Here is a 26,805-nt window from a genome sequence, read left to right as displayed (position 1 = left end):
CCCAGCCATCCCACTACTGGGTATATACCCAAAGGATTATAAATTATTCTACTACAAAGACACATGCACACGTATGTTTATTGTGGCACTATTCACAATAGCAAAGACTTGGAATCAACCCAAATGTCCATCAGTGACAGACTGGATTAAGAAAATGTGGCACATATACACCATGGAATACTATGCAGCCATAAAAAAGGATGAGTTTGCGTCCTTTGTAGGGACATGGATGCAGCTGGAAACCATCATTCTTAGCAAACTATCACAAGAAGAGAAAACCAAACACCGCATGTTCTCACTCATAGGTGGGAACTGAACAATGAGCTCACTTGGACTCGGGAAGGGGAACATCACACACTGGGGCCTATCATGGGGAGGGGGGAGGGGGGAGGGATTGCATTGGGGAGTTATACCTGATATAAATGATGAATTGATGGGTGCTGACGAGTTGATGGGTGCAGCACACCAACATGGCACATGTATACATATGTAACAAACCTGCATGTTATGCACATGTACCCTAGAACTTAAAGTATAATAAAAAATAAATAAATAAATAAAAAAAAGAACAGTGTTACAAAAAAGTAATTTCAGGATAATATTACAAAGTGTCTATGGGTCTAGGGGTAAGAATTCAGAGTGGTTGTTAGTATGTGTGATTTTTTTTTTTACCTGTATCATATAAAGACTAATAAAAATAAACAAAAATTGAAATCATTAGTATAAATCCATACTGCATAAATCAATAAATCCATATATAGACAATCGAGTTATAATGCAGATATAAAGGCAGATCATTGGGAAAAGAGATAGTCTTTCCAATAATTACCACTGATCAGTTGGATATCCATATAGACAAAAAAAAAAAAAAAATCTGAATGCTACCTCAGGCCATATTAAAAAAAAAAAAAAAAAAAAGCTTAAGAAGCTTTTGGGCTGAGATGATGGGGTTTTCTAAATATAGGATCATGTCATCTGCAAAGACAATTTGACTTCCTCTCTTCTTATTTGAATGTGCTTTATTTCTTTCTCTTGCCTCATTGCCCTGGCCAGAACTTCCAATACTATGTTGAATAAGAGTGGTGAGAGAGGGCATCCTTGTCTTGTGCCAGTTTTCAAGGGGAATGCTTCCAGCTTTTGCTCATTCAGTATTTTGGCTGGGGTTTTGTCATAAATGACTCATTATTTTGTTGCATGTTCCTTCCATACCTAGTTTATTGAGAGTTTTCAACATGAAGGGAGATTAAAATTTATTGAAGGTCTTTTCTGCTTCTGTCGAGATAATCATGTGGTTTTTGTCTTTAGTTATGGTTATGTGATGAATTACATTTACTGATTTGTGTATGTTGAACCAGGCTTGCATCATGGGGATGAAGCTGACTTGATCTTGGTGGATAAGCTTTTGGATATGCTGCTGGATTTGGTTTGCCAGTATTTTATTGAAGATTTTTGCATCAATATTTCTCAGGGATATTTGCCTGAGGTTTTCTCTTTTTCTTGTTATCTCTGCCAGGTTTTGGTACCAGGATGATGCTGGCCTCATAGAATGAGTTAGGAAGGAATCTCTCCTTTTCAATTGTTTGGAATAGTTTCAGAAGAGATGGTACCAGCTCCTCTTTGTATTTCTGGAAGAATTCTGCGGGAAATCCATCTGGAACTGGTTTTTTTTTTTTTTTTTTTTTTTTTTTTGGTTGGTAGGCTATTTATTACCTCCTCAATTTAAGAACTTGTTATTGGTCTATTCAGGGAATCAACTTCCTGGTTCAGTCTTGGGAGGCTGTATGTGTCCAGGAATGTATCCATTTCTTCTAGATTTTCCAGTTTATTTGTGTAGAGGTGTTTATAGTATTCTCTGATGGTAATTTGTATTTCTGTGGGATTGGTGGTGTTATCCCCCTTATCATTTCTGATTGCATTTACTTGAATCTTCTCTCTTTTCTTCTTTATTAGTCTAGTTGGTGGTCTATCTGTTTTATTGATTTTTTCAAAGAAACAGCTCCTGGATTTGTTGATTTTTTGAAGAGTTTTTGTGTGTGTGTGTTTCTATCTTCTTCAGTTCTGCTCTGAGCTTGGTTATTTCTTGTCTTCTGCTAGCTCTGGGGTTTATTTGCTTTTGCTTCTCTAGTTCTTTTACTTGTGATGTTAGGGTGTTGATTTGAGATCTTTCTACCTTTCTTATGTGGGCATTTAGTGCTATAAATTTCCCTCTTAACACTGCATTCACTGTATCCCAGAGATTCTGGTACATTGTCTCCTTGTTCTCATTGGTTTCAAAGAACTTACTGACTTCTACCTTAATTTTATTATTACACAGAATTCATTCAGGAGCAGGTTGCTCAATTTCCATGTATTTATGTGCTTTTGAGTGAGTTTCTTAAGCCTAAGTTCTAATTTGATTGCACTGTGGTCTGAGAGACTATTTGTTATGATTTCAGTTCTTTTGCATTTGCTGAGGAGTGATTTACTTCCACTTATGTGATACATTTCAGACTAAATGCCATGCAGCACTGAGAAAAAAATGCATATTCTGTTATTTTTGGGTGGAGAGTTCTGTAGATCTCTATCAGGTCCACTTGGTCCATAGCTGAGTTCAAGTCCTGAATATCTTTGTTAATTTTCTGTCTCGATGATCTTTCTAATATGGACAGTGGGGTATTAAAGACTCCCAGTATTACTGTGTGGGAGTCTAAGTCTCTTTGTAGGTCTTTAAGATCTAGTTTTTTAAATCTGGGTGATAAGTAACTTCAGCAAAGTCTCAGGGTACAAAAATCAATGTGCAGAAATCACAAGCATTCCTATACACCAACAAAAGATAAGCAGAATGCCAAGTAAAGAATGAACTCCCATTCACAATTGCCACAAAGAGAATAAAATACCTAGGAATACAGCTAACAAGGGAAGTGAATGACAACTTCAAGGAGAACTACAAACCACTGCTCAAGGAAATAAGGGAGGACACAAGCAGATGGAAAAACATTCCATGCTCATGGATAGGAAGAATTAATACCATGAAAATGACTGTACTTCGCAAAGCAACTTATAGATTCAATGCTATTCCCATTAAACTACCATTGATATTCTTCACAGAATTAGAAGAAAACTATTTTAAATTTTCTATGGAATCAAAAAGGAGCTCGGATAGGCAGGACAATCCTAAGCAAAAAGGACAAAGCTGGAAGCATCACACTACCCAACTTCAAACTATACTACAAGGCAACAGTAACTAAAACAACATGGTACTGGTACAAAAACAGACACATAGGCCAATGAAACCAAATAGAAAACTCAGAAATAAAACCACACATCTACAACAATCTGATCTTTTACAAACCTGACAAAAACAAACAATGGGGAAAGGATTCCTGTTTAATAAATGGTGATGGGGAATATGCAGAAAATTGAAACTGGACCCCTTCCTTACACTTTACACAGAAATTAACTCAACATGGATTAAAGATTTAAATGTAAAACCCAAAACTATAAAAACTTTAAAAGAAATCTAAGTAATACCATTCAGGACATAGGCATGGGCAAAGATTTTATGATGAAATCACCAAAAGTAATTGCAACAAAAGCAAAAATTGACAAATGGGATCTAATTAAATTAAAGAGCTGCTGCAGAGCAAAATAAACTATCATCAGAGAGAACAGACAACCTACAGAATGGGAGAAATTTTTTGTAATCTATCCATCTGACAAAGGTCTAATATTCAGAATCTATAAGGAACTTAAGCAAATAAAAGAAAAAAATCCCATTAAAAAGCGGGCAAAGGACATGAACAGACACTTCTCAAAAAAAGACATACATGGGACCAACAAACATGTGAAAAATACTTAACATCACTGATCATTAGAGAAATGCAAATCAAAACCACAATGAGATGCGATCTCATATCAATCAGAATAGTAATTATTATAAAGTCAAGAAACAACAGATGCTGGCGAAGTTGTGGAGAAATAGGAACACTTTCACAGTGTTGCTGGGAATGTAAATGAGTTCAACCATTGTGGAAGACAGTGTGGTAATTCCTCAAAGATTTAGAATGAGAAATACCATTTGACCCAGCAGTCCCTTTACTGGGCATATACCCAAAGGAATGTAAATCATTCTATTATAAAGATACATACACATGAACATTCATTACAGCACTAGTCCCAATAGGAAAGACATGGAATCAGTAGAAGTGACCATCAATGATAGATTGGACAAAGAAAACATGGTACATATACACCATGGAATACTATGCAGACATATAAGGAAACAAGATCACTCATTTGGAGGGACATGGATGAAGCTAGGAGCCATTATCCTCAGCAAACTAAGGCAGGAACAGAATACCAAACACCACATGTTCTCATTTATAAGTGGGAGCTGAACAATGAGAACATATGGACACAGGCAGGGGAACAACACACTGTGGGGCCTCTCAGCGGAAGGCGGTGTGGGGAGAGCACTAGGGAAAAGAGCTAGTGCATGCTGGGCTTAATACCTAGGTGATAGGTTCATAGGTGCAACCAAGCACCATGGCACACATTTACCTGTGTAACAAACCTGCACATCCTGCAAATGTACCTCGGAAGTTAAAAAAAAAAAGAACCTTAGGTGGTGGATTATAGTTCTAAATGTGAACATAAAAAACATAAAAGCCAGTGAAGTTTATAAAGGATAATGTAAGTAGTTATTTTTATGAACTTTGGAATGGGAAATAATAAATAGGATGTACAAAGCACCAACTGAGAAATACAACATTGATATATTGGAGCTAAAGTTAAAACCTTGTATTTCTTAAAATGCCCCACAGAGTATTAACCTCAGAATGAAAAAGACATTTGCAACAGATAAAACAATATGTTTATGCAGAGCTCATTTTAAAAACTACATATGAGCAATAAAAAGACAAAATTTCTAAGAAAAATAAAATGAGCAAAAGACTTGAACAGGCACTCTAGGTTGAATAAGATGTTCTAAAAAAGAAACATGCAAAGCTGCTCAACATTATGAGAATTCAGTAAAATATAAATTAGAATCCGTAAAAGATACCACTAAATATCTCCTTGAATTATTATAATATAAAAGGCTGATAATATTGACAGTGTTGCAGAAAAACTAGGAGTCTCAAACACTGCTAGATGGAGTGAATATTAGTATAGCCCCTTTGGAAATATTTTTGGCAGTACCTAAAGTGAAATAAATGTGAACATAATACCCAGTAATTTCATTACTAGGTAGTTAGCAGTAGAAATGCTTTTTAGTATGCACCAAAGACAAGTACATAAAGGTCATAGCAGCGTTATCCAGATTAGCCTTAAATTGGAACCATCTCCAAGGGTCATCAGTAGTACAATGGATAAGTAGAATGTGGGATATTTATTTAATGCAATTATTCTAACAAATTTAAATGAACAAACTACAGGTACACCAAAAAAGGATGAATTCTGCATACATATAATTTGAATAAATGTCTAATTTTATTAATTTAAAGTTTTAAAATATGCAAAAATTTTTTGATGTTAGAATTCAAAATAGGATTCTGACTTTAGAAAGTCAGAGGAAGTAGTGATTAAGAGTGTGCATGAGAAGTAATTTCTTTGTGTACTGGTTATATTCTGTCTTTATGTTTGTTGGGGTTACAAAATTGTGTTCTATTTTAATAATTTATTCTGATATACACATGAGATTTGGGGGATTTAAAACATGTATAGTCTAATAAAAAATTATTAAACGTGTATATGTTTGGCTCCCATTCCAGATTGTGGAGATGGGGCCTGATTATCTTGGCAGCCATTTCCACCTTTTGCATTTCTGGAAGAGAGAAATAGGAAAGGAACAGTTATCTCAAATTCCTTTCCTGCTCTGCAAAACTATATATTGCTGATTTATAAGTTATTACAGAAGAACTTACTGGAATTGAAACTGATCCAATTGTCCCATTGAACTGATGTTTATGGTTTCTTTTGAATAAACATAGAAATGGACCCTCCCAATCTTGAAACTTGGAAGAGTTATGTTTTTCTTATTTGAATTCCTTTCTCAGGAAATAACCTATCAGGCCTCTAAGATGGTATCAAAAAACTAAAATTTACCAGATCTCTGCATCTGGACCATGAGACACCAGACCCTTCACCTTTCATGATTGCTTAACTGACCACCTGCTTCCTGTTGACCAGCTCCTCTTCCTTATCCTTCCCTAATTTCTGTTTTCCCACACATGGTTACATTTCTTCCCTGCTATATAAATCCCTAATTTTACTCAGTCAGGGAATGTATCAGTCAGGGTTCTCTAGAGGGAAATAACTAATAAGATAGAATATATATATGTGTGTATATATATACACACACACACACACACATACATAAAATATATATAGGGTTTTGAATATTCACAATGCAAATAATTGACAAATTTCCGTGTGTATGGATTTGCTAACTACCCTGATTTGATTATTACTCATTTAGGCATATATCAAAATATCTCTATGTATCTCATAAATATGTACAATTGTTGTGTGTCAACTAAGAATAAAAGGACAAAAGAAATACAGGCAACAAAACCAAAAATAGACATGTGAGACTACATAAAAATCAAAAACTTCTTTACGGCAAAGGAAATCATCAGAGTAAAAGCAACCTATAGAATGACATAAAATATTTGCAAACCATGTATCTGATAAGGGGTCAATTGCAAAATATATAAGAATCTCCTACAAGTCAAGATGAAAAAAACAAAACCAAATAACCCAATTAAAAATGGGCAAGAAGCTTGAATAGACATTTCTCCAAAGAAGATATATGAATGGAAACTAGGTATATTAATAGATGCTCAATATCACTGCTCATCAGGGAAATGCAGATCAAAGCTACAATGAAATATAACCTAACAATATTATGATTAGTATTATTTAAAGAAACAACAACAAGAAAAGCACCAATAACTGTTGGTGATGATATGCAGTTTTTGGAATTCTTACACACTTTGGTTGGAAATGTAAAATGGTACAACCATTATGAAAGACAGTATAGAGGTTCCTAAAAAAACTAATTATAACACTACTATGTGATCTGGCAATCTGGCAATGGTACCAAACCATTGAAATCAGAATCTCAAAGCCATATGTGTGTTCGTATGTTCATTGCTGCATGATTTGCAATAGCCAAAATATGGAAACAATCCAAATGTGCATCAAAGAATGAATAAAGAAAATGTAGCATATACATACAAAGGAATATTATTCAGCCTTAGGAAAGAAGGATATCATACCATTTGCAACAACATGGATAAACCCAGAGGGCATTGTGCTGAGTGACCAGTCACAAGAAGGCAAATACTGCATTTTTCCACTATGTCAGATATTTTAAATAGTCAAACTTACAGACGCCAAGAATAGAATGGTGATTATCAGACCTTAGGAAAGGCATTAAAGGGCAATTGTTGCTCAATATGTATAAAGTTTCAGTTATGCAAGCTGAACACGTTCTAGAGATCTGTTCCTCAATATAGTACCTATAGATAACAACAGGGTTTTGTGCACTTTAAATATTTAATTAGGATAGATCTCATGTTAAGTGTTCTTACTTCAAAGAACCAATTACAAAAAACAGAAACAAAAAGACACACAGAAGAACACAAGGAAATTTTCTGCAGGTGATAAATATGGTCTGTACCTTAGTTGTGGTGATGGTATCATGGATGTATGCATGTATCTAAACTTATCAAAATGTATATATTTAGTATGTGTGATTTTTTGTATATTAGTTATATTTCAATAAAACTCAATTGTAAAGAAGAACTAGCTATTATTGGCCTTTTAAGTTATGAATGAAATCTCGAGGACCTTGCCTATAACTTCGTTAACATCTCATTAACCCAGATAACCAATAACATTAAAGATAGAATGAACAGTGAAAGAATTGTTCCCTTTCAATAGCAAAGCAACAGGGACAATTCATCGCCTCTGGTGGGAAATATATACAAGAGTCTGTCTCTTAAGACTCTAACATTGAACAGGCTAATCCCTTACCACTGATGCTATGTCACAAAATCAGTACCCTCACCAGCAGCTATGTGCATCCACACCCCTGCAACAACAAGAGTCATTTGAAATAAATGAAAGGATGCCATTACTCTTTCTAACTGAAGAATGAATGTCATAAGGCAGATTTGTCATCCCTCAGTGAAGGAAATCTCTATTGCATTTTACAGATTTCGATGTCTAAGAAACTGTCATTTAGATACAGGAAAAATGGAGACACTAAAAGAGCTGGGAAGACAATTCTTAGATGGGGGAATTACGTTTGTCCCTTAAGGTTTCAGAATAGATACTACTAACTAGACCATGAAAACAGTTGCTTGCCAAAATTGTTTTGTCAAATCGAACAAATGTTTATCATACATAGAGCTACAGTCTTTACAAAGCCCTAAAAGAAGCTGAAGACCTCATAAACTGAAAAAAAAAAAATTACTCTAATGGGAATATTGGAAGTACAAAATTACATTTTGACAAAAGATAAAATCAAAGTAGCAGGAAGGTCTATATGGTTGAGTTTAAATTTTAGGTTTAAAGATTAAGTTTAAAATTCAAGATTAATTTTAAAAAAGAAAGCTAATTTACTCTTAAAAGACCGTATTGCATAATAGTTAAATACCTGCAATATGGGATTAGACAGGTCTAGGTTTGATGCCTAGGTAACGGGTCCTTTTGTGGCTTAGGTCCCTGACACACATGTACACACTGAATGCAACTTTTACTTGCATGATCTCTTACGTCCTACAAAGCATTATCCCATTTTAAGCATTATGACACTAAGGCCCAAGTAATAGACTATTAATGTCAAGGGAGGTGGGGAATAGAAATGAAGCCTGCTTATCAAAATTCAGTTTTCTAACTTTATCTGCAACCTTACACATATCTAATCAGGTTCTTGCTGTGTTTAATCCTCAGAAAGGTTACCTGTTATAATCAGAATACATTCCAAAATGCATAAAAAACATTAACATGCCCTGGTCCCTGACAAATATCATAGGCTCAGTTCGGTCCCTCCCCATAGCTCTCCCTCCTTTGACTGGCCTTTATTCAATCCCCCAAAGATAAAGTCTTCTATCATCTTGTACTCCTTTATGATACTTCACACACTATTAGTTTTATAGTTAGTTACTAGTGATTATTTATTTAATATCTGACTTCTGACTTAATATCAGCTAGAGCATAAGTTCTGTGTTGGCACTTCCACATCTATATTGTTTACTTGGTCTATGCTCAGTGCTATGCAGAGTATCTGGCACATAGAAAGTGCTCATTACTTGTTTTCTAATTCATACACTTATTTCAAATAAGAAAATTATATTTCTCTGAACTTATGGACCCTGTTCCTACACTATTTTATCTGGCAATTGGGCAGATTATCTCTTTCTCTTTTGTCAGCCTGTATTAACTTCTGCCCATTTTTCCAAATCCAACTTAAAATTTCCAGTTATTTCTCCTTTGTGCCATCTTTTCACACATTTGCTATTAGAATCACACAGTCAACATTTGATTACATTCATTCTTTCTTTTCATAAAAGTATGTTATATTTCACAGGGCTGCTTTTTTTTTCTATGAGATATTTTTAAAAGAGATTCTGAAAGTCTTTTTTTTCCATTTATTTTCAGAGCCTATGCCTGCTAGGCATCTTCAATGTGATGAGTAGCAACTTACTGAAATTGATTTGGAAGATACTGAAGAGTAGAGAGCAGTTAAGAGACAAAGGCTTTTGATGGATAGAGCGCTTGGTCTGGAGCTGATCAAAGAGAAAGCTTAGGGAAGACAGCCTTGTTATTATTTTTTTCTAAGAGGCTGCATGTCTAGAGGTTGTGGTGAATATTTCAAAACTTACCTGAGAAAATAACAGGGTAGATGTTTGTCTCTTAGGATGCTTCATGTAAAACCTACTGACAAAGTCCATCTGAAAACTAATAAGAAAGTCAAGGTAAATAGGAGATATTTGTGTGAGAATTCCAAACAACATTTACAGAGGTTCTAATTTAACCTTACGTGAAAACACAACACAGAAAGCAAAGCAAATCCATTGTAATGTAAATCACAGTAATCTGTGTATTTGACCCCTTTCATTCAAATATATATATATTTGAAACTATATATATATATAGTTTCAGATATTGAATTTAATCAACCTCAAAGTACAAAAATTGACAATCTGACAAAAAGAAATAATTAAATAGGCTTCCTTCTTTCAACATGAGTAGAACTTGTCGACTGAGAAAATCTATTTGTTCTTTATTCATTCCATGTCATAAATCTATAAAACTGAACAATCTTGTTTTGAAAATCCTGGTCAGACAGGGAACATGAGGCTCTTAATCTCAAAATCCTGTATAACAACCTGTATTGGGCTGATGGATTTGCCATTTTTCATATTAAACTGTAAATTCCTAGGGTCCAGATTATTATTATTATTATTATTTGCATGCCTTTAAGCTAGGTAGTGTCTGGCTTACAGAAAGCACTTTTTAAAATGAAAGGTTAAAGAATAAAAAAGGAAGATGTCACAGTGGACAATGTTTTCAAAATTATATTTGGAAAAATATGAAGATATTTCCCTCAGCTACTGTTCAGAAAAATGCATTTTAAACACATTTGGCCTAAGTAGGAACAGAGACAGTGAACCTCCTGCCTCAACATGTTTCCAGAGTCTGCCTTCTAGAGTACCTGACATTTCCTTGTTAATTTCAAGAAGTCTAAAGTTTATTCAGGAAGTTTATTTCAGACAATCTAAACCATTTGTCATTTAGGAGATATCTCAAGGCCTTAAACATGGTGTAATAAAAGTGATTGAATAAAAAGAAAAAATAGCCTCCAAAATTCTCTTTCTGCTACTCTCAGATCTTTGTATATTGAATGGATTCAATTTGTAAAGCTAGGGTTAAGCCATGGTTGGCTCCTGTTAAAGTATTAATGTGGTATCGCGGATATGAGTAATGAGTAATACATTAAACCAATATCAGCTGCATGAATTAGTGTATTAGATATACCAAGACAAAACCAGTTGGTTAATGGTGTGACTAAGTTTGAGTCCCTATTTGCTTAGGAAACTGATGTGATAGGAGAAGGAGTTACAGATATGAGAAAAACATCTTACTAATTCTCTCATGGGAATGTCATTATAGTGGTACAGAATATGTCTTATCTGTCCAAGGGCTAGTGATAAACTACTTTCATGATTGGCTACTCAGCACAGTTATTTTGCCATCTTTATACCTATTTAAAGATGGGAGTAAACCATACCATAAAGTGTTTACAATAAGTGATGAAGTGGCCAGAACCATGGGATACATGACCTGATTATTCCTGGTCTTTTCATGAAATAGTGAAGAGAGTCTTTCCTTGGTTTTATTTTTTTAATCTCAACTCCACTCCTTTCTTCATCCTAAATCAAAATTCACACTATTCCAGTATACTGTTTCTTTTTAATGGAGATGATTCCATGGATAAATTATATGACACTTTCAGCAATTACAAAATATATCTTCCCAGATATGTTGGGTTTTGACTCTACCCTGGAAGGATCAGAACCTTTCTTAAACATGTGGGGATGGTAAGGAGGAGTGGGGAAAATAAGCAGGAAAGAACACATTTTTCACACCTCTGTACTTCTGCTCCAGGTGGGAAGAAGGGAGATGACTTATCATCAAAGCAAGTTTAGTATGTTATTATTATTACACAGCGCTTGACTTTCTATTTGTCAGATGAAGATTGTGTTTGTGGCTTTGACAGGAATACTGTTATTATAGGATATGACTATAAATACATCTGTAGACAACCCTGTCCATTGCTGTTATCCACATACTACTTTTCAGAGAAAATTGATGGTGCTAGATATGGTTTATTATACATGGCTCAGGGACAGGAGGTAGAGCATTGCTTACCCAAACATGCCCTCCTGGGGTCTATGAAATGTAAAATGCTATGATGCACAAACACACGTACAAGGGGGAAATGATCTGCCTGGTCCTGGAGAGCCAAGACATTGTGCCCAGAGCAGAAACATCTGCATCTTTCCTTCTATCCTCATTATCAATCCCTCTTTTTTGTCAACTGGACTACTGAAATGTCCTCGTATCTAATCTTGCTTCAAGATACCCACATTCTCCTTCAACCCTTTTTTATGCTGTACCCAAATGATACTTCTAATGCTGAATTTTGATCATATCATTTTCCTCATTCGAAATCTCTCACTAGCCCACAGAATTAAATCTGAACACACAGCAAACATATACATCCTCCTTGGTCTGTTGTTTCCTTCCTTCCTTTCTGACTTCCTCTTTCATACAATCTAGACAGTCTAAACTATTTGTCATTTAGGAGATATCTCAAGGCCTTAAAAACGGTGTAATAAAAGTGATTGAATAAAAAGAAAAAATAGCTTCCAGAATTTACTTTCTGCTACTCTCAGATCTTTGTATATTGATTGGATTCAGTTTTTAAAGCTAGGTACACAATGCTCTGAGTCCCTTGAGGTTAAAAGTTATGCTCTATCTCATTCACTACTGTATCCCAAGGATCAAACACAGTTTTAAAAGAAAGACAGTGGGAGAAAAAGAGAGAGAGAAAGAGCCTTCATTAGGATAAACCTACCTTAGGAATATTTCCAGAACAATTGGGCTCCAATAAATTGCATTTTTAGTTCAATAAAAATTAAAGAAAAAACTTGTTCCAATGCCTACTGTAAAAAAAAAAAAATATTTATCAAGCACCTTCTTCCATATTTCTTCTAGTATGGCCTGCTGGTCATAGTTGAGTTTCTCTTAGCTGCAAACACTTGGTCCCTATTCTATGTACTCATTTTTAATGACCAGGAGTAGTGGAATATGTATTATCGTTGCATTTAATGTGAATTGTGCTCAAAACATCACAAATAAGGCATGAATTTACTTCTACTTAGTGAAGTCTAAGTTCTGGTGAAAAAATGTTCACTAAAAATAATTTAGATTTATTTGCTTAGTGCAGTTTTAGATAGAAAGAATTAAGAAAGTGGAAATCCCACTGTAAGTCTTGGCTCTGCTAATACGCTTATGCAATGGTTGAAAAGCAAAAAAAAAAAAAAAAAAAAAAAAAAAAAAAAGAGGAGTTATAAGGAAAAAACATACAATAATAAAAATAAGCTTAAAGTCCTTTGCACCTAAAATAATAAACACAAACGGAGGATCTTTTATTTATTGATTTCTTACTACAGGCATCCTCAGAGATATTGTGAGTTCAGTTCCAGACCATCACAATGAAGTGAATATTGCAATAAAATGAGTGAGCCACACAAATTATTTGGTTTCCTAGTATATATAAAAATTGTGTTTATACTACACCATAGTCTATTAAGTATGCAATAGCATTATGTATAAAAATAATATATGTATCTTAACTAAAATACTTTATTGCCGAAAATACTTTATTGCTAATGCTCATCTGAGCCTTCAACTAGTCACGGTCCTTTTGCTGGTGGAGAGTTTTGCCTCTATGTTGAAGACTGCTGACTGATCACAGTGGTAGTTGCTGATCAAGATAAGGGTGGCTGTGGAAATTTATTAAAATGAGAGAGCAATGAAGTTTGCTGCATTGATTGGCACTTTTTTTCACAAAATAGTTTTCTGTAAAATGTGGTGCTGTTTGATAGCATTTTACCCACAATGGAACTTCTTTCAAATGTGGAGGCACTCTTCTCAAACCCTGCCACTGCTTTATCAACTAAATTTATGTAATATTCTAAATCTTCCATTATTTCCACAATATTCACAGCATCTTTACCAGGAGTAGATTCCATCTCAAGAAACCACTTTCACTGCTTGTCCATAAGAAGCATATTGTTATTCACGTAAGTTTTTTTGTAAGATAGCAACAATATAATTACGTCTTCAGGCTCCACTTCTAATCCTCATTCTCTTGGTATTTCCATCACATCCGCTGTTATTTCCTCCACAGAAGTCTTAAATCCTTTAAAGTCATCCATGAATGTTGGCATCAACTTTTTCCAAACTCCTGTGAATATTGATATTTTGACATCTTATAGTGAATCACAAATGTTTGTAAGGAAATTGAGAATGATGAATCATTTCCACAAAGTTTTCAATTTACTTTGCCCAGATCCATTAGAGGAATGACTGTCTATGGCAGCCTTACCTTAAAAAATGTATTTGTTAAATAGTAAGACTTGAAAGTCAAAATTCCTCCTTGATCCATGGGCTGCAGAATGGATGTTATGTTAGCAGGCATCAGTATACATACACACAACCATTAATCTCCTTATACATCTCTATCAGCACTTTTGGGTGACCAGGTGCATTGTCAGTAAGCAGCAATATTTTCAAAGGAATCTCTTTCTGAAGAATAGATCTCAGCAGTGGGGTTAAAATATTCAGTAAACCATGCAGTAAATACACGTACTGTCAACTAGGCTTTGTTTTTTCAATCATAGAGCACAGGCAGAGTAGTTTTAGCACAATTGTTAAGGGCCCTAGGATTTTCTGAATGATAAATGAGCATTGGCTTCAACCTAAAGTCACCAGCTGCAGTAGCCCCTTACAAGAGAGCAATCTGTTTTTTGAAGCCAGTCATTGACTTCTCTCTAGCTAGAAAAGTCCTAGATAGCACCTTCTTCTAACATAAGGCTGTTTCAACTACATTGAAAATATGTTGTTGTTTAGTTAAAAAAAAATAAAGGCAGACAATATGTTGTTTAGTAAAATTACCTTCATCAATGATCTTAGCTAGATGTTCTGGAGAACTTCCTGTAGCATCTGCATCAACTCTTTCTGCTTCACCTTGTGTTACAGAGATAGCTTCTTTCCTTAAACCTCACGAACCAACCTTTGCTGACTTTGAACTTTTCTTCTGCAGCTTCTTCATCTTTCTCAGCCTTCACAGAATCAAAGAGAATTAGGACCTTGCTGTCAATTAAGCTTTGGTTAAGGGAATGCTGTGGCTGGCTTGATCTTCTATGAAAACCACTAAAACTTCTCCATGTCGGCAGTAAGGCTGTTTACTTCCTTATCATTTGTATGTTCATTGCAGTAGCACTTCTAATTTTCTTCAAAGACTTATCTTTTTTACTCACAACTTGGCTAATTGTTTGGTGCAAGAGGTCTAGCCTTCAGTCTATCTCAGCTGTAGACATGCCTTCCTGACAAAAGCTTAGTCACATCTAGCTTTTGATCTAAAGTGACAGAGAAGGAGAGAGTTGTAGGAACAGCCAGTTGGTGGAGCAGTCAAAACACACACAACATTTATTGATTAAGTTTGCTGTCTTATTTAGGCATGATTCGTGGTACTCCAAAACAATTGCAATAATAACATCAAAGATCTCATATTACAGGTCACCATAACAGATAAAATACAAATGAAAAAGTTTGAAATAATCTAAGAATTACAAAGAGGTGATACAGATACTTGAAGTGAACACTTACTGTTAATAAATTGGCACTGATACACTAGCTCAACTCAGGGTTGCCACAGACAAACCTTCAATTTATGAAATATGCAATATCTGTGAAAAGCAATAATGTGAAACACAATAAAATCAAGTATACTTGCCTGTTTCAGGCATTGTAGAAAAGTTTCTTGATTTAAGCCCCATGATAATTTTTAACGTTGGCACTGCTTCCTCTTGGAGATGAAGAAACTGAGGCTTAAAGTTACTGAGTTTTAAATGTTCTTGTCACAGTATTCTTAGTGATTCATTAATATTTTCATGGCTGCGAGGTCAAAATAAATGCCTAGTAGTTTTATTTATTAAGTAGTTATAGGTCTAAATAATTTAAGTGTTTATGTTTTAAAAAGGTAGTAGCTGATTTAAAAAAATACATATGAATGAAAAGGAAAATAATTTCACCTTCTTAGATAACAACAGCCACTTCCCAACTCCCATATCTCAGAATCAGATTGGATTCATCAATCTCATTTTCTGCTCTATCTTGGTCTTCACACATCACATAGGTTTGGTGTTTGCTTTTGTTTTTGAATTATATCATACACAGATTCAGAAAAGATACATCATAGAAAAGAATGGCATGTGATCTAATGCTGAAACTGTGAAGTAACTTAAGCTAGTAATTACCCTGATTCTGACAGATGTTGAGTATCCCTGTGCTTTTCTTGGAAAATAAAAATATCCTGGAGTATTCCTCTGAGTTTTCTGAGGAGCCCCAATGCAGTATGAACTGTGGAGTTAAGTAACTTACTCAAAATCACATGGGCAGAGAAGGGGTAAAGCTGTAATCTGAACCTTACCTTCTATGAACCAAAACCAGAGTTTTGGGCTACTATACTTTCCTAGGATCACACAGGGCTGTCAAACAGTGCCAGTGTCAGTGGATAAATGTAGATAAACATGTTGGGAAATACTTCACAGATAGTGTTTCTAGTAAGAAACATTAAACTGTGCCTAGTTAGTCCTCTGGTCACTCAAGTCTTTATTAAGTACTGTGGAATCTATGAGAAAGTATTTTCAAAAGCTTCTATTTTTCTAGGAGTTTATAGTCTCTAGCTCAAAAACAGAACACAAATTTCCAAAATTTAACTGAAGCAAATTCAGCTCTTAACCACAAGCTAATGGTCTCTGTGTTCCTCTTACAGAAGCATTTTTTTTTTCAATTGTAATTGTTCCTGCAGAAAAGTATTGTTTATGCCTACAATAAAATGTGTTGGTCTAATTTAAAAAACTGGACTTTAAGCAAACAACTATTTTGATTTGTCAAAATAGTTGACAAACTATTTTGTCTGGTTGCTTATTTGTGTTGTAGTGGTTGTTAAAATTTCCCATGTTGTTGTTTTTATAAATATTACATAATTTTTATTGTCTCATTCATCTCATTCATTATAATGTTACTAGTTTTTGTTTAGAAAGAACAAACGAGCAAAACAATGGAAAAAAATTCTTGTATTTCAGAATATAATTGCTTTAGTTGATTTACTGAGGCAAAAGTAGCCATAATAAAGAGAAGTCCTGTGAGGTCCAGAAAGGTGTTGATCCACTGCCAGTCTGCTATACAATTTGATTATAATCAAACTATTTTTCAAATAGGATTATTCTTAAAACATGTTCATGAATTCAGCAGATTTGTAAGAAGTTTTCCTGCATTACCAAATGGAAAGATTTAATATATTCTTTTTCAAAATGTAATATATATCAGTACTTTCCAAGCAAATTTTCTAATACATTCACTTAAAATAAAATTAGTTCATCCAAGTGAAATAAAGATGACTTCCTTACAAATTGATTCTCCATAATATCTAAGTGTGAATTCCCAGCACAGCGCACACAGATTTGAGAGGGAAGAGCTCAAACAGCCATTATAGAACCTTCAGGATCATCTTTATTTCAAATGCTAACTGAGAATTGCAATTTCAGTATTTATCAATATAGAAGGCAAATCTAAGTATAGTACCAAGTTCTACAGCTGACTTTTAGAAATTAATACTGCATAAATTACATAGGTTATGCAAACTCACAAACTGTCTTTTGTAACTATGTCAATGTATTTAAATAAAACCATTTATTTGTGTCATTTATATGCTGTTTAAGGTCTAAAATAATGATACTTTATTTTTGGTATCCAGAAACTGTGTTTTTTAGTAGGCATTAGTCAACTTCAGTATTTATATATGCTAAAATAGCAAAATAAATTATTTTTATGAGAATGTCCCTGAATTAGTGAGTGAATTAAGTGACTACAGCAGCTTGTGAGATGAAATCCATTATTTTTAAATGTTTGACTTTATTTAAGCTGAATGGCACTTAAAACAAGAAAAAAGCTATAAAAAGACTTAATTTCAAACATAAAGGTCATGGAAGGCTTATGAATGAGAGGATGTTTGGAGAAATGCATTTAGAGAGTAGAACTCTAATCGTAGTTTTGAATGCAGAAGCACACATTGACTCAAGTTTTATTATTACAATTTTATACAAAACTCACTGAACACCAAACTCATGGCCCTGATTTGACTATTTAGGATTAGCCATCTCATAGGACTCATGATTGGCTGACTAATAACTTCTAGGTTTTGCTTTCTTTCACACTGCTGTCCCTATTGACAGCACACATTTTTTTTTTTTTTTTGCGATGCAGTTCTACTCAGATAGTCCAGAATTCAAATAATATTTTGTTTTTGCTAGGCAAGTTTCATGACCTGGGTCAACTATGAACATTTACAATTAGTTAATGTCTACATTAGCTAAACTGTAGCATCTGACTTGATGTCATCCTAAAATAATATTTCCTTCAGGGCATTTTCTTCACTCTGTAATTGCTAACTGCTTTCCTATTTGTTTTGTCACTTAAGTTACTATTTCCTTAATTAGAGAATATTTTTAAAAACAAAATTTGAGCAAGGATTGGAGATACCTGAGATTTAGTCTGCCTTTGCTTTAAATCAGTGTACCAGTTTGCTAAGTTTGCCATAATGAAGTACCACAGAAAATGAGTAGTTTAAACAGCAGAAATTTATCTTGCAATTCTAGAGGCTGCAGTTTGAGTCGAAGGTGTCGGCAGGCTTGGTTTCTTCTGAGGGCTTTCTCCTTGGTTTGTAGATGACTGTCTTCTTCATCTGATTTTACACGTCGCTATGCTGGTTCATGCCTGTAGTCCCAGCACTTTGGGAGGCCACAGCAGGAGGATCACTTAAGGCCGGGAGTTCAAGATTAGCCTGAGTAACACAGTGAGACGTCTGTCTCTAAAAAATGAATAAATAGCAAGCCTCCAAATACAGTCATATTATAAAGTACTGAGGGTTAGGACTTTAACACATACATTTGAGTAAGAAACATTTGGGCTTGTAACAATTACCTTTGGTAAATTTTTTGACCTCAGTGGGTTTATTTTTTTCCTCACCTAAAAAGCTGAGTTCTTGGTGTCCACATGTTCTTATCTCTCTGAGTATCCTGAGGTTCTATGACTATAATGATTATTTATCCCAAAATGTGGGGGAAAAAAACATTTTTGGAAAAGTTTGAATTTTGAACTTATTAAACATGTTGATAGTTGATGATCCCAATAATTACAATAAAAAGTGAGATCCATAAATGCCTTCTGAGTCAATAAAAAATCATTTATATATACAGATATATTAATTAAAACAGCTGTTATTTAATAAGTTTATGTCCTATAATAAGTTTATATGGACAGGCATATACTAGTTCGTAATTGTAATGTAATTTTAACAACTTTAATTTATCGCTTTATCACAAATCTTGTCAGATTAGGACAAGCATTATATCTGCTCAGTTTGACAGATAAGTTAAAAAAGTGGTATTGAAATAACTAAGACCGTGCATTTTGTAAGCAACAGAACTAAGATTCAGAGTTAATCAGAGGTTAAACCTTGTGTTTTATCTGTGATACTATGCTTACCCTTTTGAGGGAGTAACTAAAAAAAAAAAAAAAAGAAATATTTTGAACAAATATTATTATTTAAGTCCTTGACAAATTTAGATGAAATCTTTACCAAAAAGGAAAGGTAATTAAATTCTAAGAGAAAAAAATAAGATGTCAAATTGCTAGTGTTGAGGAAATATTGCATTGTTCATTAGAACAAATAAATGTCAAAAAAATTGTTAGTCTCAGCTAAGGGGTTAAAAAAAAGAATCTCAAAAAAAAATCGAGTACAGAAAATGAGAAGAAAGAAAAATGAATTAAAATGAGGTAGATATATTTGATGTATGAGATTATAAATGAGAACTTTAATATTAATCTGAATTACAATATAAATGAAAAGACTAAAATCAACATATCTAGTTAGCTAAGGTTTGTTGCAGATGGAAAAGGAAATCAAACAAATCCATACTAAATCTCATGTTTATTATCTAGGGTACAAACAAAATGACTCCAAAATATCATTAAACTTCTTCCATCTGCAAAACTGTTTATCATATTTTGTTTTTATTCATTCTATGAGAAAAATGCTCCCCAATGAAATACCATAATCATTCCATTTTTTTACTGTCAATCTATTATCCATTGAAATACACCAAAATTAAACTTAGCATTTAATAATTAACTATCATGTATTATCAAATTAAAAACTCCTTTCCTGATTCATGGCATAGTCTCTCCTTTATATTAGTGCAAGTGCTTGTATCTGCTCCAGGAAAAGAGACGCTTATTTATTTATTTATTAAGCAAACCCTCACATAAAGTCCAGGCAGTGATATAAGTCTTCATCAATGTTATCTCATTAGAGATATGAACTCAAGAGTCTTGTTTCTCAGTTACTTTAGACAAAGATTTTAAGATCTTACCATAGCCACACAATTCCAAAACAGTTGATCTTACTGATTTTCCAGTTTCCTCTCTTCCCTGCCACCTCCAAATATACATACAGTGAATTCAGTGTTTCTGCATTTTGTCATTCCTCAGCAAGTGTTAGGAGGTAGGCAGTGTAACAAAGTCAGTATGTGCACAGCATGTTGGCTTTGAAGATTCTGAAAGCTCTACTCTGTCATTTATAATGACAATGTCCCACTGCCTCCTCATCATGAATTGTCTAATCAAGATGCGAATGCATACTGTCACAACACAGTATGAACAACTATTAGCTATATGAGAAGGCTGAATATTGTTGCGGGGTAAGAATTGAAGAATGAGCATACCCAAAATATAGAAAGGAGAAGATTCTGAAAAATAATGTGCCCAATTTGGAATGGAATGTAAGCCAGCAAGGAATCACATTCAAGACAGTTAGCTCAGGCAGATAAGCACTTAGTGAAATGATAGGACTGACTAGATAAGCAGGATGACTAGTCAAGGAGCCAAGATGAGACAAAAGCATATGAGAGGAAGTCACTTTGCACTCATCCCCCACAGAGTCTCTATTCTACTCTTTCCAAATATATATATATATATATATATATATATATATTTCCATATATATTTTATATATATCTATATATATTTAAATATTTACAAATATATATTATATATAATACATATAAAATTATATATATTTTATATATATAAATATATATATATATGTCTTCATTACATAGAGTAGAGTAGGCAGTCAGGCAACTTGTGAAATACTTTAGGAAAAAGGGTTTGCTTTTCTTCAGAGAAGACCTGCACTATGTTGATTGGTACCGAGGGGTTCTTGTCTCATCCCAGTGATGGAGCAGTGACTGGAGAGAAAGGGAGTGACAAAGGAGGAGAGGGAATGATGCTGGAAAATGCAGCAGATATGGAGATATGGCAGAAACTTTTCAGGGCAGCTAGACTCTCTGCAGGTTTATTGATTTGCTTTTTGAAATAGCATTTGAAAGGCTTCTCTCAGGTTTGTGAGTGAGAAGAATTTTAGGCAAGGCTATGGTAAAGATATGTTTATGGTTGACACTGTGTCATTTCCCAGTTTATGGTACCTGTTTGGGGAATATGTTTATATCCTTCTTACTGCCGACATTTACCAAGCATAGACGCCACTTGCAGAGAGTGATTTATTTTTTGCACCATTATATTTTGAAAGACTTTCAGATTACAAGAAAACTTTTAAATTAGAGCCCATGCTTTTAAGATTAATAACTGTAATTACAGGGCTCTGTTATAGCAGAAAGAGCTGTAGCTTGCCTGTGAGATTGAATATGAAAAGTCCCTGGTCCAAGGGAATAATAAAAGCTTGTTTTTCTGTAAGGACAGCCAGTAACAGGAAGAGACTTTCTCCCTGGAAAATACACGGGAGTGGTGAGGGTTAAAGCCTTTCTGAAGTTATGGTGATTCTCTGTGATCTAGCCCTGAAGACCCATTAAAGTCATAATCACTTTTGTTTGATTTTTTTTTTTTTGTGATGCCAACACTCACCTGGGAAATTAGGATTGTTTTGACCCTGTCTCCCCAGCCTCATACTTTAAAGTTTGCTGTGATTTAAAATGTTCCCTCCAGTAGCTGCAGCCCAGCAGAACTGCAATCTGGTTAGGCAGCTACTGCAGGGACATTCGTTTCTCTTAATGATAAGTGACTAAAGTTAAGCAGAGACCGGATAGTCCTTCTATACTTTAGGAGAACAAGAAACTATCACCCCACCACAAGAAACCCTTAAAACATTTATAATGATGAAAAATGGCAATGTTAAAAGTAACTCTAATGATTTTATTTAATCAACTTAACTTTTTAGGAGGCCCTTTTGGAAGGAGGAAGGGGGAAAGGTAAGATAAAATAAATGGAGTTGGAGAAATAGTAGGAAGTAAGCTATAATGGAGTGCATGAAGGGACAAAGGCATAAAAAAATAGGGATTGGGGTAAAAATGATCTGGAAGAACAGAAAGATAGAAAACATGAGAGGGAGTAAGAAAGGATGAGAAGAAAGAAGTCATTGACAGAAAGGAAAACTAGGGAAGGCTAACAGTGTTGACTGACAGGAAGTACAGAGACAAATGAAGAGAGAATACAAATGAAGGGACCCCCCAAAAATGCCAACAAGTGCAATTCTTTTATATTTTCTCTTATCCTCTTCACTGACAAAAGGGACTAGAAATTCGAGCTCAAATAAAGAATCTGAAGGTTGTGTCAACCATGGTCTTTAATAAGAAAAGATGCCCTAAGAAACATGGAAACAGAAAGCTCATGCTGGATACTGTTCCTCAAGATAACCAAGGAAGATAATAATGACAAGACTTAAGTATGGAAGAACCACGGGAATCTTGGGTTTAAAATGTCATGCAGAATACACAATGACTGAGTATGTTACCTTTTCATCTCATTAGGAGACTCTGAAATTCTTCCATTGGTGCTTCCTCATGAACATCACCTGATGAAGCTCTGCATCTTCCTATTCCTGCCCTTATCCTTTCCAACAATCACCAACTCTGTCTTCAATCTCTCTCTTCCTCTTCTCTCTTCTTCATCTGCAATAGATTAAATTATGGTTCCCAGTTCCTCACTCTGCCTGTATCTATATCCTTTGCCATATGACATTTAAATTATTCTCACTAGAGGCAGGGTGTACATATTTCTGTCCTTTGCCTTTGGACTCTGCTGTATGTTCACTTTTGGTCAATGGGACATTGGCAGATACAATGCAAGGAGTGGCTTCAAAAATACTTACATGACTGGACCTGCCCTTTTGTGCTTCTGCAGTAGCCTTGAGCTCATATCCCGAGTGTCCTTCAGATCCCCAAAGAATGAGATGCATATGAAACAGACCTGAAGTAAACAGGTGGCATGGAGCCAAGCCCAGAAGAGCTCAGCCAAGATCAGCAGAACTCCTGGAGCCAATCCAAAGCTGTATGAACAGGAAGTAAAGCTCATTATTTAAGCCAGTGAAATTTTGGAATTAGTTGTTACACAATAGTTTTTCTCTATTTTTAAATGCTGTCTTGACCCAGTGTTGAGGCCCTGGCTAGGGGCAGGTGAATTCCCCATCTTGAGCAGCTAATTAAGTATTTGACTCTCACATGCACCTACCATATGACCCTGGGGCTAGGCAGCAGACAACATACAGAGTCGATAGAAATAACTCAAATTAGCCAATCCACAAAGAGCTTGAGAACCTAGCTAACTGCATCTGAGCATCAGTGTTCAGTGTCCCACCATCAAATAAATTCTTGAATCTTACATATCAGGGTTATGAAATATTCTTGAGGTGATATATACCTGATATAGCAACCCATATTTAAACACATGAAGAGAAATAGACTTTTCAGCCAGTATCTCACCTATTAGGGAAAACTCTCAACTAAAACAACCTTATATTTTAAAGGTCCTCCTATCAACTGCTAATTTTTGGATCATGATATGGTTTGGCTGTGTCCCTACCCAAATCTCATCATGAATTGTGGTTCCTATAATCCCCACATGTCCTGGGGTGAACTTGGTGGGAGGCAATTGAATTATGGGGGTGATTACCCCCATGATGCTGTTCTCATGATAGTGAGTGAGTTCTCACAAGATGTGATGATTTTATAAGGGGCTTTTCCCCCTTTTGCTCAGCACTTCTCCTTCCTGCCACCATGTGAATAAGGACATGTTTGCTTCCCCTTCCACCATGATTGTAAGTGACATAAGGTGCCCCAGCCATGCTGAACTGTGAGTCAGTTAAGCCTCTTTCCTTTATAAATTACCTAGTCTCAGGTATGTCTTCATTAGCAATGTGAGAACAAACTAATACAGTAAATTGGTACTGGGTAGTGGAGAGCTGCTGTAAAGATACCTGAAAATGGGGAAGCAACTTTGGAACTGGGTAACAGGAAGAGGTTGGAACAGTTTGGAAAGACTCAGGAGAAGACAGAAAGATGTGGGAAAATTTGGAACTTCCTAAAGACTTGGAGGGTTCTGAGGACAGGAACATGTGGGAAAGTTTGGTACTTCAAAGAGATTTGTTGAATGGCTTTGACTAAAATGCTGATAGTTATATGGACAATAAGGTCCAGGCAGAGGTGGTCACAGATGGAGATGAGAAACTTTTTGGGAACTGGAGTAAAGGCCACTTTTGCTATGTAAAGTGACTGGTTGCATTTTTCCCCTGCCCTAGAGATCTGTGGAACGTTGAGCTTGAGAGAGATGATTTAGGATACCTGGCAGAATAAATTTCTATGCAGCAAAGTGTTCAAGAAGAAGCAGAGCATAAAAGTTTGGAAAATTTGCAGTCTGATAATGTGACAGAAAAGAAAACTCCACTTTCTGGGGAGAAATTCAAGCTCACTGAAGACATTTCCGTAAGTAATGAGGAGCCAAATGTTAATTACCAAGACAAGGAAAATGTCTCCAGGGCATTTCAGAGACCTTCACAGTGGACCCTCCCATTGCAGACTTGGAGGTCTAGGAAAGAAAAATGGTTTCCTGAGTTGGCCCCAGGGACCTCCTGCTCTATGCAGCCTCAGGACATGATGCCCTGCATCCTAGCTGCTTCAGCTCCAGCTGTAGCTAAAAGGGGCCAACATAAAGCTCAGACAATTGCCTCAGAGGATTCAAGCCCCTTGGTGGATTACATATGGTGTTGGGCCTGCGGGTGCACAGAAGACAAGAATTGAGGTTTGAGAACCTCTGTCTAGATTTCAAAGGATGTATGAAAACACCTGGATGTCCAGGCAGAAGTTTGCTGCAAGCGGGAAGCCCTCATGGAGAACCTCTGCTAGAGTAGTGTGAAAGGAAAATGTTCTTTTGGAGCCCTGACACAGAGTCCCCACTGGGGCACTGCCTAGTGAAACTGTGAGAAGAAGGCTACCATCCTTCAGGCCCAGGAATGATAGATCCACTGAAGACTTGCACCCTGCATCTGGAAAAGCTGAAGACACTCAACATCTGCCCGTGAAAGCAGCCTGGAGAGGGGCTGTTCCCTGCAAAGTCACAGGGGCAGAGCTGCTCAAGGCCATGGGAGCTTACCTCTTGCATCAGTGTGACCTGGATGTGAGACATGGAGGCAAAGGAGATCATTTTGGAACTTTAAGGTTTAATGACTGCTCTGTTGGATTTTGGAATTTCATGGCTCCTGTAGCACCTTCATTTTGACCAATTTCTCTCATTTGGAATGGGGGTATTTACCCAATGCCTGTACTCCATTGTATTTAGGAAGTAATTAACTTGCTTATGTTTTTAAAGACTCATAGGTGGAAGGGAGTTGCCTTGTTTCAGATGCAATCTTGGATTTGGACCTTTGGGTTAATGCTGGAATGAGATAAGAATTTGAAGGACTGTTGGGAAGCCATGATTGTGTTTTGAAATGTGAGGACATGATATTTGGGAGGGGCAAGGGTGGAATAATATAGTTTGGCTGTATCCCCACCCAAATCTCATCTTGAATTGTAGTTTCCATAATCCCCACATGTCATTAGAGTGACCTTGTGGGAGGTAATTGAATCATGGAGGTGGTTAACCCCATGATGCTGTTCTCATAATAGTGAGTGAATTCTTGTGAGATCTGATGGTTTTATAAGGGGCTTTTCCTCCTTTTGCTCAGTGCTTTTCTTTCCTGCTGCCATGTGAAGAAGGATGTGTTTGCTTCCCCTTCTGCCATGATTGCAAGCTTCCTGAGGCCTCTCAGCCATGCTGAACTGTGAGGCAATTAAATCTCATTCCTTTATAAATTACCTAGTCTCTGGTATGTTTTTATTAACAGCATGAGAATGGACCAATACAGGTCAAGAGCTATTTCTGGAGCAATTCTGTGTGGACAGAGGAATGGTGTCACCAGGTGTTAATGGAAAAACAAAGACTTTTATGCTGAAGAAATAGCCCAAACCATTTTTCTCAGAATAATTGGCATGTATAATAACATTGCCATGCCCATTTCTCCCTTCAAATCTCAAACACCATTCCTATCATATGTGATTTGAATTTTGAGGTTGATGAGTGTTCTGATAAATCAAATATCAATACGTCTGAAATAATCATAGAACATTTTATTCACATAAGGCAGGAAAGATAATATTAAATTTCCTTCGACCAATAGCATAAACCAATCACTTTCTTTCCATCTCTCTAACTCCTGTATTTTCCACTGTGTTAGGTAGAGAAAGTTTACAGAGTTCAAAACTCTGACTATATTTCACTTATTCTGTTATTAGCTCTGGTACTGTTGACATGCTACTCGCTCTGTGCTGCAGTTTTCTAACAGAGCTAATAAAAATTGTCATTAAAAGCCTTTGTAAAAACAAAATATATGTGTTTGATATTCCTAATTATGGGTTAATATGTTGTTCATAATATTTAATAATATACAATTTTAAGAGTTTCACTAATTTTAAATAGTTCCATTAACTTATTACATATATATTTATTATTATTATTATTATTATTATTATTATTATTATTATTTAAGTTCTGGGGTACATGTGCAGAATT

This window comes from Piliocolobus tephrosceles, chromosome 15 (assembly GCF_002776525.5).
Source record: "Piliocolobus tephrosceles isolate RC106 chromosome 15, ASM277652v3, whole genome shotgun sequence".
NCBI lineage: Eukaryota > Metazoa > Chordata > Mammalia > Primates > Cercopithecidae > Piliocolobus > Piliocolobus tephrosceles.
This window is presented reverse-complemented; position numbering follows the sequence as displayed.